Source organism: Heloderma suspectum, chromosome 5 (genome assembly GCF_057233095.1).
Source record: "Heloderma suspectum isolate Gila_16-S chromosome 5, 16-S_ref, whole genome shotgun sequence".
In the NCBI taxonomy this organism is placed as follows: domain Eukaryota; kingdom Metazoa; phylum Chordata; class Lepidosauria; order Squamata; family Helodermatidae; genus Heloderma; species Heloderma suspectum.
In genome coordinates, this window is record NC_139462.1 from 190,645,227 (window position 1) to 190,661,183 (window position 15,957).

The following is a 15,957-nucleotide window of genomic DNA, read 5'->3' on the forward strand; positions in this document are numbered from 1 at the left end:
CCAGCTACATGGGTGGGCCCAGTTAGAATATGGTGCAGCTCCCAGGAAGCCATGGTCTCCATGAAGTCCCGAGGTGCTCCTGTGAGGATGGCCTCTGAATGTATGTTGAAGTCCCCCAACACCAATAAAGTTAGGGGACTGCACACGCACATCAGAGACCATCTCAAGCACCTCGGCCAGGGAGTCAGTCATGCAGCGGGGTGGACGGTACACAAGCAGAATCCCCAGACTGCCCTTCAGGTCCAACCTCCAGTACATGCACTCAGCAACCTTGGTCTCTCGGAGAGGGGGTCTGGTGAAGACCAAGGACTCTCGGTAGATAACAGCCACTCCCCCTCCCCGATCCTCAGCCCTTGGCTGCTGTGTATACGAAAATCCAGCTGGACACATGGCCGCCAGAGTTGGAGCAGCGGCCTCAGCCAGCCAGGTCTCCGTAATACATGCCAGGTCTGCACCCTCATCCAGGATCATGTCGTGGATGAGGGATGTTTTCTGGGTAACAGACCTGGCATTGCAGAGCAGCAAACGAAGGTCCAAAGAGGGAGTCATGCCTCCCCTGGCCATCCTTTGGCTCTGGACAGGCCCGGAGCAGGGGACAAATACTACACATCTCCCCCTTGTTCCCCTTACCTGGCATGGCCTGTGTCAAGGGCTCCTTGGAGGCCTCTCAGTCTAATCCAGTAGCCAAGTCCAGACACAGACAAAGGGATTCCTTTCAAAGCTTTATTCTTCTTTTACAACTTAACAACTCTACCGTTTGCAACTAGATCTGAGCAGCACAGTACCTATGCCCTAAGTTGGAACAGTTGGTCCGCGTTTGAAAGGGAATCACTGGCAGACCCCTGACCTTAAGGGCTAGGGAGAGTCCCTCCCCTTTTCCCTTGGATCCTCTGGGCGCAGCCGTTGTTTGCGCACCAACTGGGCACTACGCTCCTCCTTTCTGCGCCCTCCATTTGGCGCCGCTCTCTGCGTCGGCGTTGTGCGTCCACCAAGTCTGCTATCCGCGCTCTGTCACTCCCTGGACTGCTATCTAAGCTAGGAATGCTGGTGGGAGGAATCTCCGTCAGCTGTTGGTCCTGGGAAAGAGGAGCACGCTCCTCTCCCAGGAGCGACTGCTCTTCCTCAGAATCAGAACTACTCTGGGATTCTGTGGGCTCAGTGTCCACCCTGACAGCCTGCCCCTAGCGCTCTGCCAGCGCCTGCCGCCCAGCCTTGGTAAGTTCTGGCCCCCAACACTCCCCCCACTGCCTCCATCAGGTGGACACATGCCCCCTCACTCCCGCCTATCAGGCAGGCTACCCACCCCTAAAAACACAACAGAATCCCCCAGAAATTAAAAAAAATTAAAATTAAAAAATCCCCTTTAAAAATACTGCCAGGTGGGAGTCCATGGTAGTGATAGTGGTGGTGGTGACGGTGGCGGCTCAGCAGCAGGCCCAGCAGCAACAGGCACCCCTCTTCCCTGGTGGTGGCAGCTTCTCCTGCAGGCCCTGGCTCTCCCAGGCCACCTCAGCCAGCCAGCTTATGTAGCCCCTCCAGGAAGGAGCAGGTAGAAGTAGCACAGCTGGCTCGGTACCTAGGGGCCTGGTCCTGCAGGGACTGGCGGTCTGCCAGGCAGAAGTCCACAGGGAAAGCCTGGTGTTGGTGGCGGCAGCCGCTACAGCAGGCCCAGCAGCAGCAGGCATGCCTCTTCCTACTGCTTTGGGCTGCATTCATAGAAGCATAGCTTCCAAATCCCGGGAAGTACTAGTTCCCCTCTACTCAGCACTGGTTATGCCTCATCTGGAGTACTGTGTCCAGTTCTGGGCACCACACTTTAAGAAGGATGCAGACAAGCTGGAGAGGGTTCAGAGGAGGGCAACAGAGATGATCAGGGGACTGGAAACAAAGACCTATGAAGAGAGACTGAAAGAACTGGGCATGTTTAGCCTTGAGAAGAGAAGACTGAGGGGAGATATGATAGCGCTCTTCAAGTACTTGAAAGGTTGTCACAGAGAAGAAGGCCAGGATCTCTTCTCGATCATCCCAGAGTGCAGGACACGGAATAATGGGATCAAGTTACAGAAAGCCTGATTCTGGCTGAACATCAGGAAAAACTTCCTGACTGTAAGAGCAATACGACAATGGAACCAATTACCTGGGGAGGTGGTGGGCTCTCCCACACTGGAGGCCTTCAAGACGAGGCTGGACAGCCATTTGTCAGGGATGCTCTGACTTAGATTCCTGCATTGAGCAGGGGGTTGGACTCGATGGCCTTGTAGGCCTCTTCCAACCCTACTATTCTATGATTCTATGATTCCCCAGTGGTGGCAGCTTCTCCTGCAGGCCCTGGCATGAAAGGATAGCAGATGGTTAGCTATTTAATTTGTTGTTTTATTTTTACCGCCTGGGATGGGGTGCTTGTGGGATTTTCTGCCTCATGTACCAAAAGAGCTTTGCTGGTTTTGAGTACTATTCTCCTTGACTTGGACTGGAGGTGAGGGGGGCCACTTTCTGCTCCGCCTCAGGCAGCAAGATTCCTTGGGCTGGCCTTGTCCTTTCCCCAGCCCTAGTACTGCTTTTGCTGCCTCATTGGACCTGCAGAGGCTATGGGGGAGATAGTCCTATCTCCTGGAATTGTGTAACTGAGCACCGGGTCTTTGTCACATGAAGTATAAACATCGAAAGCAGCAGGGGCTTCTTTCACCTGGGTAGATGGTGTAAATGGCTTGTGGCAGGGCTGGCCCTACCATTAGGCAGAGTGAAGCAGTCACCTCAGGCGGTGTCAGGGTGGACACTGAGCCCATAGAATCCCAGAGTAGTTCTGATGCTGAGGAAGAGCAGTCGCTCCTGGGAGAGGAGCGCGCTCCTCTTTCCCAGGACCAACAGCTGAGGGAGATTCCTCCCACCCACATTCCTAGTTTAGTTAGCAGTCCAGAGATAGCAGACTTAGTGGATGCGCGACGCAGACGCAGAGAGTGACACGAGATGGAGGGCACCGAGAGGAGCGTAGTGCCTGGTTGGCGCGCACTCAATTGGCTGAACCCAGAGGATCCAAGGGAAAAGGGGAGGGATTCTCCCTAGTCCTTAAATACAGGGGTCTGCCAGTGTTTGCCTTTCAAACGGGGACCAACTGTTCCAACTTAGGGCATAGGGATGCTGCTGCTCAGATCTAGTTGCTACCTGTAGAGTTGTTAAGTTGTAAAAGAAGAATAAAGCTTTGAAAAGAATCCCTTTGTCTGTGTCTGGACTTGGCTACTGGATTAGACTGAGAGAGCCCTCCAAGGAGCCCTTGACATCTTGGTCCCCGTCCCTCTTTTTTTTTCTTTTCTTTTCTTTCTCTCCTCTCTCTCTCTCTCTCTGATTGCCTTATGGAGGGTGCTGGGGACCCAGTGCTGCAAGCTCTGCTGCAAGAGAACCAGTTGCTCTGTGATCAGATGGCTCAACTGATGGCGACCGTGCAAGATCTACAGGCTATGTTTCAACCCCCCCCACCTCCGCTTCCCCCACGCCGTAAATGCCCGGTGGCGTTGCCAGAGATGTTTTCTGGTGAGAAAGGACTTTTTCAGATTTTCAGGGCCCAATCAGAGCTGTACATGCGTCTTAGGCCTGAGGATTTCCAGACGGAACAGGTTCGTGTGGGTTTCATCATTAACCTACTGTCAGGCATGGCAGCTAAATGGGCTTCGGGACTTCTTCTCGCTAATGACCCCCTGCTCGGGGACTATCAAGGTTTCATGACAGCCATGGCACATTTTTTCGGTGACCCCCTGCGCACGCAGATGGCTTCTCGGGAGATTCGCCGCCTCCGGCAGGGTAAGGACTCAGTTTCCAGCTACGTGACTTCCTTTCGCTTGCTGATGCAGGATTTACAGTGGAATGATGCCGCGCTACTGGCTCAGTTTTTGGATGGTTTGAACGACGAGATTTTGGATGAGTTGGCGCGCACGCCCAGCCCGCCTACTTTGGAGGAGCTCATCCAGACCTGCCTTCAGATAGATAGTCGACTGGAGGGGCGCCGGCAGACCCGGTGGGGAGCCAGGGGCCGGTATTTCCCTCCTCCCATTCCCCCACGTTTCCTGCCTCCTCCCCCACCCCCCGCTCCGACGCTGGGGGCAGAGGAGACCCTGATACAGCTGGGAGCTACTCGAGCCTCGCTGCCGCCAGAGGAGTTTAAGCGCCGCCGTGCTGAGCGTAGGGTTGCACGAAAGCCACTTACCTGGTCTCGCAGCTTGCTTCGCGGTGGGGGAGAGGCGCTTCGCTGCTCCCCCCGAAGTTCAGGCCGGGGGGGGGGAGGCGTCCCACCTCGCCCGGCCGAAATTCAGGCCGGGGGGGAGGCTTCCCGCCTCGCCCGGCCGAAATTCAGGCCGGGGAGGAGGCGCCTCGCCTCGCCCAGCCGCAAAATAAAAAGTTAAAAAAAAAACGCCCCCGTGATAGGCTACGTGACGGTTAACGTAGCCTATCATGGCTAGATCTGCAAAGTCAGCTGTGATAGGCTACGTTAATCGTCACGTAGCCTATCCCGGGTGACTTAAAAAAAAAAACGCGTACGCAAATGGCGGCTCCCATAGGGAGCCGCCATTCGCATTCCTTATTTGGTCACTGTAGTCTACGTAAATCTTTACGTAGACTACGGCGAAAATAAGGGCAACACAAATAACATTGCCCTTATTTTCGCCGTAGTCTACGTAATCTTTACGTAGACTACAGCGACCAAATAAGGAACGTGAATGGCGGCTCCCTATGGGGGCCGCCATTAGCTGTACGTGCTTTTTTTTTTTTTTAAGTCACCCGTGATAGGCTACGTGACGATTTACGTAGCCTATCATGGCTGACTTTGCAAATCTAGCCGTGATAGGCTATGTTAATCGTCATGTAGCCTATCACGGGGGCGTTTTTTTTTTTTTTACTTTTATTGGAATGGCGGCGGCGGCAGCCGGTCGAAAGACCGGCTGCCACCTCTGCCCCTGTCGAAGACCTGACGAACCGCTGCTGGGACCCGCCGCCGGGAGGGACATTCGGGAAAGGTAAGTCCCGTCCCGGGGGGGGGGTGCGGGGTGCGGGGGGGGGGTGCGGAGAATTTCTTCCCGAAACTACTTCGCGGGGCCGAACATGTTGGCACTTGGCCCCCCGAAGTTTTGGGGAGAAATTCTCCCCCATCCCTAGCTGAGCGCCGATGTTTTCGATGTGGAAAGCTGGGGCATTTCGCCAAGACCTGCTGAGTGACATCCACTGCTCCGCTGCCTCCCCCTCCCCCTCCTCCTCCTCCTCCTCTCCTTCCCCCTCCTCCTCGTCCCCAGGCCTGACTAGGCTGCCCCCCAGGCTTATTGGGGGCCTCAGTTGTGGGGGTCAGTTCCCCACCGGGTGGGTGCTTTCCCCAACCCCCCCACCCTCCCATCTGCTGTTGCATGTTCACCTCCGCTTCTCTCAGGGGGGGGTGGAGGCCCTGGCTTTAGTGGACTCGGGGGCGACGACCAGTTTCATGGATGAGTCCGTCACCCTTTTACACAAGATTCCTACCCTGCCCCTTCCTGCCCCCTTGGCAGTGGAGACCATTGATGGGCGTCCTCTCTCTTCGGGCTCAGTGACCCGGATTACAGTTCCGCTTGCTATGCGCACTCAGTCCCACGTTGAGCAGATTCAGTTTCACTTAGTCAAGGTTCCCTTATGCCCAATCGTGCTGGGTATTTCCTGGCTCTCTAAGAACAACCCTCAGATTTCTTAGGGACTTCAGCAAGTGGAGTTTGCGTCTCCGTACTGCCGGGAGCATTGCCTCCCGGAGGAGGCACCAGTCCCAGCCCAGGCTTTAACCCTTTCCTCCCACTCCTTGTCTGCTTCTGGCAGTCCTTCAGCTACCGTCATCCTCCCAGAGAAGTATGCAGCTTTTTGGGATGTGTTTGACAAGAAGGAGGCTGACCGGCTTCCCCCCCACCGCCCTTTTGACTGTGCCATTAACCTCATTCCGGGGGTGACCATCCCCGCTGGCCGGCTGTATCCAATGTCAGAGCCGGAACTTCGAGCTCTGCGGGAGTTTTTGGACACAAATCTCAAACGTGGTTTCATTCGCCCCTCCTCCTCCCCTGCCTGCGCTCCTCCTCCTCCCCTGCCTGCGCTCCTACCTTCTTTGTGGCCAAGAGATCTGGAGAACTCAGGCCGGTGCACGATTTCAGAAATCTAAATTCCGTCTCCATCCCTGACAAGAACCCCCTACCCCTCATACCTGAGATGCTGGAGCGCCTGGGGCGAGCCAAGATTTTCACAAAGTTGGACCTGCGTAATGCATATAATCTCATTCGCATCCGGGAGGGGGATGAGTGGAAGACCTGTTTCGGGACCCGGTACGGAGCGTATGAATACCTAGTAATGCCTTTTGGGTTAGCCTGCGCCCCTCCCACTTTTTCGCGTTTTATGAATGCCATCTTCAGGGACTATTTGGACACTTTCCTCATTGTGTATCTCGATGATTTACTTATATTTTCTGAGGACTCCGAGGCCCATCAACGCCATGTCTCTGCCATACTCCAGTGCCTCCGCAAGAACCATCTTTATGCCAAGCTGGAGAAATGTACGTTTGACCTAACCTCTTTGGACTTTCTTGGCTACATTATTTCGCCTGACGGTATCAGGATGGATCCTGCAAAGGTTCAGGCTGTCCTCTCCTGGCAGGCTCCGTCCACCAAGAAGGACTTGCAACGTTTTCTGGGGTTTGCTAATTTTTACAGAAAGTTCCTGCCCAGTTTTGCTTGGCTCACTTCTCCTCTCACGGACCTCCTTAAGGGCAAGAAATCTCCTTTTCATTGGACAGCATCAGCCCAACAGGCTTTCGATGAACTTAAGAGGCTTTTCAGTTCTGAGCCGATCCTGTTACATCCCGACCCGAGGAAGCCTTTTGTAGTGCAAACTGATGCCTCTGACTTCGCGGTGGGGGCGGTGCTCTTTCAGCCACATCGGGAGGGCGGCGGGCTGCAACCCTGCGCCTACCACTCCCAGAAACTGACGATGTCTGAGAGGAATTATACCATCTGGGAGAAGGAACTGTTGGCCATCAAGTCCGCTTTGGAGACCTGGCGTCATCTCCTGGAGGGGGCACAACACCCAGTCGAAGTTAGAACCGACCATCGCAACGTCGAACATCTTCAGACAGCCCGTGCCTTAAACCAGTGGCAGATTAGGTGGTCGCTTTTTTTTTCTCGGTTCCACCTTAAGATTTGCTATGTGAAGGCCTCAGACAAACTACAAGCGTTTGCTCTTTCTCGTAAGCCTGACCTCCAGCCAGGGAGTGAGGAGACTTCCCCCCCCTCTGATTCTTCCCCCTCAGGGCCTGGCGGCAGCTGCAGTGCCTCATTCTTGGGACAGGCCTGATGAGCGATCCTGGGATCCCGCGAAAAATGTGCATGCTCCGTTGCTGCTGAGGTGCTTCCACCAGCTGTACCCCCACAAACCTGGGGTCCCAGGGGAGGAGAATGAGGGGGGGCCTCATAGGAGCAGGGATGATGTCAGGGTGGACACTGAGCCCATAGAATCCCAGAGTAGTTCTGATGCTGCGGAAGAGCAGTCGCTCCTGGGAGAGGAGCGCGCTCCTCTTTCCCAGGACCAACAGCTGACGGAGATTCCTCCCACCCACATTCCTAGTTTAGTTAGCAGTCCAGGGAGTGACTGAGCAGAGATAGCAGACTTAGTGGATGCGCGACGCAGACGCAGAGAGTGGCGCGAGATGGAGGGCACCGAGAGGAGCGTAGTGCCCGGTTGGCGCACTCAATCGGCTGCGCCCCGGGGATCCAAGGGAAAAGGAGAGGGATTCTCCCTAGTCCTTAAATACAGGGGTCTGTCAGTAATTGCCTTTCAAACGGGGACCAACTGTTCCAACTTAGGGCATAGGGATGCTGCTGCTCAGATCTAGTTGCTACCTGTAGAGTTGTTGAATTGTAAAAGAAGAATAAAGCTTTGAAAAGAATCCCTTTGTCTGTGTCTGGACTTGGCTACTGGATTAGACTGAGAGAGCCCTCCAAGGAGCCCTTGACAGGCGGCAGATGCTGTGAGGCAGCAGCATGGTGTTGGAGGAGCTGTGCACTATACAGCCTGCTCTGCACCCCCTAAGTTAGCTTGCTGCCTTTGGTGTAGTGGAGGACACTGTCCCATCATCAGTGTTGAAGACGGTCCAGTTGGCTTTTTGTATATGGAATGGGAGACGGCGCCATCTTGTTTTTCGCCTCAGGAAGCAAAATGTCTTGGGCTGGCCATGGCTCTTGGCTTATTTTTATAAACAATTAAATGGCTCTATGGAATAGGTCTGCATGCCAAGGAAACAACTCCCCTGCTTCAATTTTTTTCAGGAAGGGTCATCATTTGGCCTATGCCAATAAAATTGCTCAAGTTATGATGAAACACGAAAAAGAAAATAACTCCAACAAATACTTAATTCTGTTTTTATATAAAATGGTGGAGTATAAATGTAAGAAACAAACCAATAAATAAAACACTCTTAAATCACCCAAATAGGCTTTGTGTGCCTGTGTATAGCATTTACAGCAGAGGTAAGCAGACTTCAGGACTGCAGAATGTCTTTTGTTTTTTACTAGAATGCTGAGGTCTGCCAACCAGAGTCAGACACAAAATGGTGGCTCAGGGGAGCAGGGTCAATTATCTACTACACTCCATGTACCTAACACTAGGGGCTGATCTACATTGCGCCCGCCATCGCAATGAATTCAGTGTCCTGTCGGGTTAAACTCTCTCGCGTTGTCGTTCAGTCGTGTCTGACTCTTCGTGACCCCGTGGACCATAGCATGCCAGGCCTTCCTGTCCTGCGCTCTCACCCGGAGTGTGCTCAAGTCCATATTAATTGCATTGGTGATGCTATCTAGCCATCTCATCCTCTGCCGTCCCCTTCTCCTTTTGCCTTCAATCTTTCCCAGCATCAGGGTCTTTTTCAGTGACTTTTCTCTTCGCATTAGGTGGCCAAAATATTTGAGCTTCAGCTTCAGTATCTGTCCTTCCAATGAGCACTCAGGGTTGATTTCCTTGAGGATGGACTGATTTGACCTCCTTGCAGTCCAGGAGACTCGTAAGAGTCTTCTCCAGCACCACAGATCGAAAGCATCGATTCTTTGGCGCTCAGCCTTCCTTATAGTCCAGCTCTCTCAGCCATACGTTGCTACTGGGAAAACCATAGCTTTGATTAGATGGACCTTTGTCGGCAAGGTGATGTCTCTGCTTCTTACTATGCTGTCTAGGTTTGCCATAGCTTTCCTCCCAAGGAGCAAGCGTCTTTTAATTTCATGGCTACAGTCACCGTCTGCGGTGATCTTGGAGCCCAAGAAAGTAAAATCTGTCACTGCTTCCATTTCTTCCCCTTCTATATGCCAGGAAGTGATGGGGCCAGATGCCATGATTTTAGTTTTTTTAATGTTGAGTTTCAAACCAGCTTTTGCACTCTCCACTTTCACCCTCAACAAGAGGCTCTTTAGATCCTCTTGGCTTTCTGCCATTAGGGTGGTATCGTCTGCGTATCTGAGGTTGTTGATAATTCTCCCGGCAATCTTAATTCCGACCTGTGATTCATCCAACCCAGCGTTTCTCATGATGTACTCTGCATATAAATTAAATAAGCAGGGCGACAATATACAGCCTTGTCGTACTCCTTTCCCAATTTTGAACCAATCGGTTGTTCCATGTCAGGTTCTTACTGTTGCTACTTGACCCTCATACAGGTTTCTCAGGAGACAGGTAAGGTGGTCTGGTACTCCCATCTCTTTAAGAATTTGCCACAGTTTGTTGTGATTGTGTGATCCACACAATCAAAGGCTTTAGCATAGTCAATGAAGCAGAAATAGACGTTTTTCTGGAATTCTCTTGCTTTCTCCATGATCCAGCGAATGTTGGCGATTTGATCTCTAGTTCCTCTGCCTCTTCGAAAGCCAGCTTGTACTTCCGGTAGTTCTCGGTTCACATACTGCTGAAGCCTAGCTTGTAGGATTTTGAGCATCACCTTGCTGGCATGTAAAATGAGTGCAATTGTGCGGTAATTTGAACACTCTTTGGCGTTGCCCTTCTTTGGAATTGGAATGTAAACTGACCTTTTCCAGTCTTGTGGCCATTGTTGAGTGTTCCAAATGTGTTGGCATATTGAGTGCACCACTTTAACAGCATCATCTTTTCGGATCTTAAATAGCTCAGCTGGAATACTGTCATCTCCGCTAGCTTTTTTGTTAGTAATGCTTCCTAAGGCCCACTTGACTTCACTGTCTAGGATGTCCAGCTGAAGTTCAGTGACCGCACTATCATGGCTATCAGGGACATTAAGATCTTTCCTGTATAGTTCTTCTGTGTATTCTTGCCACCTCTTCTTAATCTCATCTGCTTCTGTTAGGTCCCTGCCTTCTTTGTCCTTGATCATGCCCGTCTTTGCACAAAATGTTCCCTTGAGATCTCCGATGTTCTTGAAAAATCTCTAGTCTTTCCCATTCTATTGTTTTCCTCGATTTCTTTGCATTGTTCATTTAAGAAGGCCTTCTTGTCTCTCCTTGCTATTCTCTGGAACTCTGCATTCAGTTGGATATATCTTCCCCTTTCTCCCTTGCTTTTCGCTGCCCTTCTTTCCTCAGCTACTTGTAAAGCCTCATCAGACAGCTACTTTGCTTTCTTGCATTTCTTTTTCTTTGGGATGGATTTAGTTGCTGCCTCCTGAACAATGTTACGGACCTCTGTCCATAGTTCCTCAGGCACTCTGTCTGTCAGGTCTAATCCCTTATATCTATTCATTACCTCCACTGTATATTCATAAGGGATATGATTTAGGTCATACCTGAATGGTTTAGTGGTTTTCCCTACGTTCTTCAATTTAGGCCGAAATTTTGCAAGAAGCAGCTCATGATCTGAGCCATAGTCAGCTCCAGGTCTTGTTTTTACTGACTGTATGGAGCTTCTCCATCTTTGGCTGCAAAGTACATAATCAATCTGATTTCGATATTGACCATCTGGTGATGTCCATGTGTAGTCGCCTCTTGTGCTGTTGGAAAAGAGTATTTGCTATGATCAGTGTGTTCTCTTGGCAAAACTCTATTAGCCTTTGTCCTGCTTCATTTTGTACACCAAGGCCATGCTTGCCTGTTATTCCGGTGATTTCTTGACTTCCTACTTTAGCATTCCAATCCCCTATGATGAAAAGGACATCTTTTTTTGGTGTTAGTTCTAGAAGGTGTTGTAGGTCTTCATAGAACCGATCAACCTCAGCTTCTTCTGCATCAGTGGCTGGGGCATAGACTTGAATTACTGTGATGTTGAATGGTTTGCCTTGGATTCGTACTGAGATCATTCTATCATTTTTGAGATTGTACCCCAGTACTGCTTTTCCCACCCTTTTGTTGACTATGAGTGCTACTCCATTTCTTCTAAGGGATTCTTGCCCACAGTAGTAGATATAATGGCCACCTGAATTAAATTTGCCCATGCTTGTCCATTTGAGTTCGCTGATTCCCAAGATGTCGATGTTCGATCTTGCCATCTCATGTTTGACCACCTCCAGCTTACCTTGATTCATTGATCTTACATTCCAGGTTCCTAAACAATATTGTTCTTTATAGCATCGGATTTTCATTTCACCACCAGACACATCCACAGCTGAGTGTCCTTTCGGGTTTGGCCCAGCCGCTTCACTCTTTCTGGCGCTACTTGGAAATTCCCTCTGCTCTTCCCCAGTAATATATTGGACACCTTCCGACCTGAGGGTCTCATCTTCCGGTGTCATATCTTTTAGCCTTGTGATATGTTCCATGGGGTTTTCAGAAGCCCGATTCTGCAAGGATAAGGCCTTAATTAAAAAACACAAACATCCGGAGTGGGGGATAGGAAGGGGTAAAACTTAATCTCACTTGAAGGGATAGAATAACCCCCTGCTCAGTGCAGGAAGCCTGATTCCCAGGCGGTTGCCCATCCAACTACTGACCGCTTAGCTTCCGAGATCAGACCCCACTTAGCTTCTGAGATCAGACAAGCACGCGCACATCCAGCCCTTTGCTTGTTGCTGAGGAAACAGAGGCTGCCGAGGAAGCTATGCGATCAGTAGCTGGAAGAAGACATGGGGCTGTCAAGAGCTGTGATTGGGCAGGAGGAAAATACAAACACCGCCGCATATGGACAGGCGGGAGAGGGGACTACGACTGGATATGGTAGCGAAGGCGGAAAAACAGAGCAAATTAAGGGGAAATATTGGTATATTAGGGTATTGAAAGTGGGAGCACAGAAGTGGGAAATTCCAGTTTCAATTAGAGGCAGGTACTGCATAGTGTGAAAGGTGGGCGGTGAAACCTCATTGGAAGCGAAAAAAGGCGGTAAGTGTAGATCCAGCCTGGGATAGATACAAATCTACATGTGAATTACTATAGATCAGGGATTCTAACACATCACTCTAATCACATGGAACTGCAATTGAGATTGCTCCTTCATGGAAGTTTGTGGACTCTTTACATGACGCTGTGTTCCCCCAGGGCATCTCCTGCACTAAATGCCCTTTGTTCCATTTTTAAATAGATTGCAGATAATGAGCTATCAAATTACCTCGTTTTGTTTCGCTTGAGTTCCCTCCGTGAAAAGAGGAAAAGCAGCAAGAAGAGTGAGATCAACGAAAGATAATGGAAGACTCAGATACAGGGAGAAGGAGGAGGAAAGGGGAGGGGAGAAAGGAAATGGGTGAAAATGGGAGTCGTCGTGATCCTGCATTTAAAACGGAAGCAGAAAGCCCTGTTTGAAATGCAGGATTTTAGGCTGGTGTAGAGATGCCCTAAAACTGGCCAGCAGAGCCAACAAAGACCTAGTCAAAAGGAACCAGTCAGAGCTTCTATTTTACACATGAGCATAGAGGCCGAGAGTTAAGCAGTTCACACAAGGCCAGCCATGGCAGAGGGTTTTTTTTTTAAATTCCCTTACACAAGTCAAAAGCTCTTGGAGATCTACTGCAAACCACCCAGAGTTTTACCAGTAGATCCTGATCTACCATTGCCCACCCCTGATTTACAGGACTTGATTTCCTGTGACTGAAGTGGCTTCCTTCAGTAGCTATAATGAGACCAGCAAATTCACATCTGTCCTTAGTTGCTCTAGCTATTCTCATGCTTTCAAAGTGGACCTCGTTTCTCAGAGTCTCCATTCCACTCTGACCTAATTCTTAGAGAGGATACCATTTACAGTTCCATGTTGGGAAGTTCTAACACCAAGGAATGTTCTAATGAATCTCTGTGGATACTTAACGTCTTCATGGACCATCACCACCAGCTTCTGGAAATAAAATATGTGAACCTCCTGAGGAACAAACCAGTATAAATACATAACAACAATGATTAAATGTGGAAATTAAAGCAGTGTTTGTGTCCTCTTCCCACATATATCCTGTCCTAACAGATATGCACCGGAAGATTCACAGCCCCCTGTGGCTTAGATGGCTTGTTTTTCCACAGTGTTTTCCTCTCCAGTATATGATCTGCACATCTTTAATTCACTGCACCCTAACTCAAAATTTGCCTGCAACATTTTATGTTCAGAGTGAAAATGAATTCCCACTCCCCCTAATAGGTTGTGCAGAAAAGAGTTACTGAAATGATAAAGGGGCTGGAGGAACTCCCCTACAAGGAAAGGTTGCAATGTCTGGGACTGTTATGCTTGGAAAAGAAAGGGGGGCATAATTACAGTGTGCAAAACTATGAATGCTGTGGAGAAAGCGGATAATACTAGAACCCAGGGTCATCCCGTAAAGCTGAATGCTGACACACAAAAGAAAGTACTTCTTCACACAGCCCATAGTCAAACTATGGAATTTGCTATCACGTAGTGATGGCCATCAGCTTGAATGGCTTTAAAAGGGGGTTAGACAAATTCATAGAGGATAAGGCTACCAATGGCTCCTTGTCATGAGGGCACTGTTTACCTTCACTCTCAGAAGCTGTATGCCTCTTTATACCAGGTGCTGGAGAATATGAGCAGGAAGGTGCTATTGCACTCATGTCCTGTTTGTGGGCTTCCCATAGCCATCTGATTGGCCATTCTGGGAACAGAATACTAGACTAGATAGGCCTTCGGTCTGATTCAGCACAGCTCTTCTTATGCAGTATTATTACATGTTTTTGAACATTTCAGTTGTTATTTGTTTAGCTATTAATGATATACAATTCCAGAACAGCCTATAGAACTGTTGCACGATTGAAGAAGCTCACTGGTTACTAAGCAAATATTTTTAATATTTTTAAAGTGGCTATTCACAAGCCTGTCCAAGGGGATCATCCATCGGAAACTTGGCTTCTCTTTTCTGTGCTGTGTGAAACTTTCAGGTTGTTATGGCAAGAGATACAGTATCCCAGTATTAGGGATAGACTTTGAGCTATAGGACCAAGAGGATTTTCTTCTAGAAAAGCCTCGTGAACTCCTTTTGCTTCATGCTCAAGGTCTAAGGCCCAATTCACCCATGCAATCAGCAGTGTGGTAGCCATGTGAGAACACAACTAGATGGAGGTTGCTCCATCTGGTAAGCTGTTTATGTGAGCAATTTCCCCCCAAATCCAGGCAATATATGTTGTGTGTTGTTGTTGTTGTTGTATGTGCTGTTTGTTCTATGTCATTACCTGAATAGTTTTATACTTTATATAATGTATTTAATGATTTAGTAATTTTTGTGAACTGCCCAGAGAGCTTCAGCTATGGGGCAGTATAGAAATATAATAAATGAAATGAAATATTTATATTTATTTCTTAAATTTATATCCCACCTTTCCACTAGAATTAGTTCTCTAGGCAGCTAACAATAAAATACAAATGGAATAACAACATTATAATTAAAACATTAAAACTCAAAAACACATAAATAAATACACCAATAAAAAGTGGTGGGGAGGGAAGAGAAAAAAGGAGAGGGAGGAAAACCCCCTCACCCACCAGATTAACACCTACTTCAACGGCAGCAAATAAGCTTAAATGCCCATAGTCTGTCAGAATAAAAATGTCTTTGCCTTCTGGCTGAAGGACAACAAAGATGGAGCTGGCCCTGACCCCCTTTGGCGGAGAGTTCCAGAGCCTGGGTGCAGCCACCAAGAAGGCCCTGTCTCATGTTCCTGACGAATAGCCCTTTTATAGTGGTTGGTGAGGCAGAGAGAAAAGCCTCTCCCAAGGATTTTAAAACCCAGGCAGGCTCAAAAGGGAGTACACAGTCTTTCTGCTAGCCTGGTCTGAAGTTGTGTAGGGCTTTATAACCAACACTTTGAATGTTGACCAGAAGTGGACCAGTAGCCCGTGAAAATATTGTGACAAGGGAGCCATGTGCTCTCTATCACTGGCCACAGCATTCTGGACCAGCCCGAGTTTCTGAACACTTTTCAAAGACAGACCCATGCAGGGCATGTTACAGTAGTCCGCTGCAAGCATGCACAAATTGGGCCTCACTGACTACCGTATATAGTTGTGGGAAGTGTAAAAAATTAATTAAGGACTCTCAATTCCTTGTTCTAGTTTATTATTATTAATCTTCCAGCACAGTGTGTGTGGTGTGTTTAAGCCATGTTGACTGTTTAAACAAGGGGTGTAGGACCTCAGGCCCCAGGGGCCAAACCCAGGCCCCAGGGGCCAACCACAACCGCCCTGGGGTCCCAATCTGCCCCCCTCGAGGATTCCCCAGGTGGCCATGCTCTCTTCCCCTGACCACCGATGGCCTGGTGGTTTCTCAACTTTTGTACAGTTTTTTCCCTCCATTCTAAAAGGCTGAAATCCCTCTCCTAAGGCTTCGTTCCTGGCAGTAAGAGCTGTAAGCTAGGATATGCTGGTATTTTTGTCCCTAGCCCTTTTGCCTTCAGCTCTACCCACCACTAGAATGTGGCCCCTGAGAGCTTCTCAGACTGAAAGAGGTTCAACACCCTTGCCTTAAACTGTACTTGCCAACCAGAACCAATAGCTATGCTGGCTGGCTGGGGATGATGGGAGGGCACCAGGTTGGGAAAGGCT

General features: G+C 49.5%; 1 protein-coding gene across 1 annotated transcript in view; it reads left to right on the top strand.

Annotated features, from left to right (window-relative positions):
* The window catches only part of COL28A1 (collagen type XXVIII alpha 1 chain), a 130,852-nt gene that overhangs the window by 51,545 nt on the left and 63,350 nt on the right, over nucleotides 1-15,957 (top strand). The window lies entirely within an intron of this gene.